The sequence below is a fragment of the Amblyomma mixtum genome, chromosome 1, assembly GCF_055824585.1.
Source record: "Amblyomma mixtum isolate Tamu chromosome 1, ASM5582458v1, whole genome shotgun sequence".
Classification (NCBI taxonomy): domain Eukaryota; kingdom Metazoa; phylum Arthropoda; class Arachnida; order Ixodida; family Ixodidae; genus Amblyomma; species Amblyomma mixtum.
Window position 1 is genome coordinate 272600166 of NC_143012.1, and position 4556 is coordinate 272604721.

A 4556-nucleotide genomic window follows, 5' to 3' on the forward strand; every position below is an offset into this window, starting at 1 on the left:
GACACTCCTACGGCCTTACAGATTTGTTCTGCCTTCTGGAGCGTCAACTTCTTCTCTCTCAGCATTTTCTCCCGTAGTTTACTGCTCCAGGTACCAAACACGATTTGGTTGCGAATCATTAAATCGGGCAGCATGTGAAGTTGCAGTACCTTGCTTGTACTGCAACTTCAGCTTCATCTTCACCAGCTTCATCTTCTTCAGCTTCACCAGTTCAGCTTCATCTTGCATCCTTGTTCTGAAGACGTATCTTTCGTAGAATTCCGTTTCGCTGCTCTCCGCTGTACTCTTCAAATTTATCTTTTTTTTACCAGTCTTGTAGTCTCGCCTGTTTTCGCATGCAGCGAACGTATTCATTGAAGACTTCCAGTGCGTCGTCCCCGGCAGCAGTCAGGAGCCAGGCGGTTTTAACAGCTTCTGCCAGTGGCGTTGCTGACTCTGTTGCTTGTATGTACAGTCTTTGTCAAAAGTAACCAGGCTGCATGGTTTGCTTCTACCCCGTACAGTGGAGCACTTACAGCTTCCCTGAAGCTGAAATGGCCGTTAAAGGCAAGGACTGGGGGTCTTCTTACCTTCCATCAACTTTTGGTCTTTAGGAAAGTCACAAGGGCTCCACAGTACGAGCTAGAAGCAAACCATGCAGCCTGGTTACTTTTGACAAAGACTGTACGTACAGTTCGAACCTTGAAAAGCTCCCAGTTCTTGTGAACATTTCCCGTTAGACGAAGATGGTCCGGTGGCTTCAGTAGATCCGGGATGAACGAAGCGTCGTAGCTACTTGCACCGTTGGTACCGCTTCTGACGTCATGTATCAGCCCCAGACAGGCCGATAAGAGACAGACAGTCGCCGACGAATCCGCGAGTGGCAGTGCTGCCGCTGCGTTTATTATCAGCGCTTATGTAGCCCGTCGTCGGTTGACGAGCCACCCGGTGCGTAGCACGTGCCACGGTCGGCATGACCCAGCACGATACAATCATGGCTGCTTCCGCAGAGTTAGTATTCGCAACACTGAATGTACTACGTGGCCTTAGGTCTCGCCAGAAGCAGGTGCAACTCCACCGACTCTTCTGCAGCAGGAACCTTAATGATATCGCCGTCCAGGAGACGAAAACTGAAAGTTAGGAGGATACCGAGGTGGCCCTGCAGCCCTTTTTATCAGAATATAATGTCCTCGTAACGCATGCTGTGGGCTTGTCGGCGGGTTGCTGGTCGTTTCTGCGCAAGACACTTCTCTGTTCGGGCAATTGACCTATAATGTCGATAATGGGGGCCGGTTTATATGCTGCGATTTTCTACTCTATGGAATGCCATGGCGACTAATTAATGTTTATGCCTTTAATACTGTACCACAGCGCATTAGTCTTTTTGAAGGCATAGCCAGCTTACTCGACTCTGACCGGCACGTTGTGCTAATGGGTGACTTTGATTGTGTGTGCGACCCAGTTGATCGTGCCGGTCCTGATACACACAGGGATAGGAGCGGCGAAGTTTTGTCACTTGTTACAGGAAATGCAGGGCTCATTGATACCGGAACCTCATGTCCTGGTTCCCGCTTATTCACACGCATTCAGGGCCATTTTCACGCTGGAGATCAAATTTCTGTATCTTTCGCACTTGTCTCCCGAGGATTGGTCTGTGACACTGTACCAGTTTCATTCTCTGATCACTTTATGGTGGTTGCTCGCCTCGGAGGCAGTGATTGTTCAAAATTTGCCGAAATGGGCGCTTTGGAAGCTGAACTCATCAGTAATTAATGATGAGGAATTTGTCATTCGTGTCCGCTCGCAACTGGAATCCTGTTTTTCGAGCAATATGACGTTTTTCGCTGCTTTTTTTTTGTTTAAGCAGGGTGTGCGTGCTACAGCTATAGAAATTGGCTCCGTGAGGTCGTTTTACACGAAATATCAGGAGCAGACACTCAGGAAAAATTTGTACAACCTGTATGAATCGGAATGCGCAGCACCTGGCTTATATACGGATGAATTTGCTAGTCTCAAAAGTTAGTTACAAAGATTTGATGCAGAACGCTACAGGGGTGCCCGTGTTCGATCTCGTACCAAGCGTGATTTGCAACGTGAGCATCCGACACGACAGACTTTGCTTGATGAGCGCCGTCATGCGACTGCAAAGTTTATTTCGGAGATGATGTCCAATGGCAAACAAGTGACCAGTACAAATGAGGTGATGTCCGTATTTGTAGATTATTAGTGCTTCTCCTGATGCTTATAATTAGGAAATTTTGGCGCATTTCAACACCTAGCATATACTGCAATTGCTAGCATATACTGGCGATACTGCATTTTTCTGCGTTGACGAGCCCGGCAATGATGATGTGTTGTCCACGATAGATCGGTTTGGCATCGTTTCTGGTGCTCAAATGAATCGCTCCAAAAGTTCTTGCCTATGGCTTGGTTCATGGGGTACAATTCCGCCCCTGTACACCGGAATAGAATGGTCTTGTGTGCCTCCAAAATATTTTGGTGCATGCCAACAAATCAAGTGCGCATTACTAGAGAGAGCGAGTTCCGGCCGTTGAGCGTTATGCTCAGACTTTTGTCCCGCATCGGCTTTCAATTTTTGGTCGAGCCCAGGCTTGCAACACCTTTCTGGCAACAACAATTTATTACGTACTCCAGGTCCTTCCCTGCGCCAGACATCACATACAGCGTTTCCATCGTATATTTGCGACGTTTATTTGCTCTTCTAAATTCGAGCCCATGCGGCGTGATAACCTTTTCAGGCCTGTTTGTGCAGGGGGACTGGGCCTAGGGCACCTGTATGTGAGACAGCTTGTTGCCCGTTTCTTCTTTTTTCGTGATTGTTCCCATCCGATTATTAGAGCATTCTTGCAGGTTAACTTCATGACTCTACTTCCGAACTTAGTAGTTTCTTCAAATTTTATTGAACGCCCCCGTTTACTAGGCTTTATGCAGGAAGTTTATGCCTCCGTGCGGTTTTTGACAGTTCGGTTTTAAAATGAGTACTCATATTCTGTTTTGCGCAAAAATCTGTACAGGGATTTGATAACGACGCTCTTCCCGCCCCTATTGTATCGTTCTGTCCACTTTGGGCTCACGGGTCATGATGTATTGAAGTGAGTGCGTAAAATGACAATTTCTCCTTGCACCAAAACATTTTTCTGTAAATTACACACCGAAACTCTACCTGTCAACACGTGGCTCAAAAGGAAAACCATTTTTGTGTCTTCTGTAAACTGCCGCTTGTGCAATGTGCCTGAAACAAATGAACATTGTTTTATAGACTGCAAAGACGCGATTTTGTTTTGGGATGTGTTGCAGAGGACGCTACAGAAAGATTTTCTCTTCGATTCCTACAGTGTGCGCTACCTTGTTGTTTCCCACCCTGACTCGAAACCCTATGATAAGATTCTTCTGATCAGACTTCATAGCCTTTGGAAAACGCGCATGCAAGACAGCAACGTTGAACCTGTTGTTTCGCCCAGAATTCATTTCAGCCGATTGTTGCTGCAGGTAAAGGACATCACGAATTGGACTTTTTAACGGATTCATTTCCTCTCCTGATGCGCTGTGTATCCTTGCCGGCCTTTTAGTTCTGTTATGTTTTCTATCAAGTTTGTGCCACGTAGCGCCTACCTATACGTACTCTGTAAAGAGTTGTTTTGTGTGTGCGCGTACACACAACGCACACGCGCACACACAACGCACGCGCGCACACACACACGCACACGCAACACGAAGGGGAATGAGGGGCTCGTTATAAATTTTAAGAGATGCCAACAGCCACAGAAACCAAGGAACATCGGGAATTTTTATTTTATATGTATTTATTTTGTGGTGTTGATCAATGGAGAATATTACTGCATATGCTATCGCTTAAAGATAATTGATTAGAAAAGCAGAAGAAAAAACAACCACAACAACAAACAACGTGTATATATATATATATATATATATATCATTTCTGTACATTACCACGTAGAATAAATACCATGGAAGAAAAAAAATAGCCAAGTGGCCTCGCTGAGCGGCCCTTAAAGGAGATCTGTTCATGCAGGCGCGGATTCAACTCCCAGTCATGGATACTAATTCAATTTCTTTTTCTCTTTTTTATGGTTTTATCTCTAACTCAGCTGAAGGTCATATTTACGCGATCCGCGATTGAAGCCCGAGTTCCCGTAATGAAGCTTTCGCTTCAAAACAATACAAGCGCAACGCTTCAAGGCTCACCTGAGGACCCAGGAATTTCACCACGAGCGGATATATGGGCCACCGTTGGAGGAGTACTGCGGTTATAAGTGAAGGTGGAAGAATAAACAAGTTTATTGTCGATATATATGTCCCACACAGGCGATGCCCCTAGTCCGGGGTCTCATAGGTGCCGGCCACCAACTCCGCTCATGCCACCAGCCATTTCTGACCAGGAGTGCTAGGCTCAGTTAGCCGCTCCGCCCAGGAGGTTTGGGAAAGGTTAGGGATGGGGAGACCAGGCTTGACATCGTCGTACCATATGGAAGAGGGTTGGTCGGTCCCCTCAGTGCGAACGCTGCGCACGACCAAGCGAGGGGTCCGAGTAGATG

General features: G+C 46.6%; 1 pseudogene; it reads left to right on the top strand.

Moving 5' to 3' along the window:
* The first annotated feature begins 2715 nt into the window (after positions 1-2715).
* Positions 2716-3569, top strand: LOC149371699 (uncharacterized; annotated as a pseudogene).
* Positions 3570-4556: the final 987 nt, after the last annotated feature.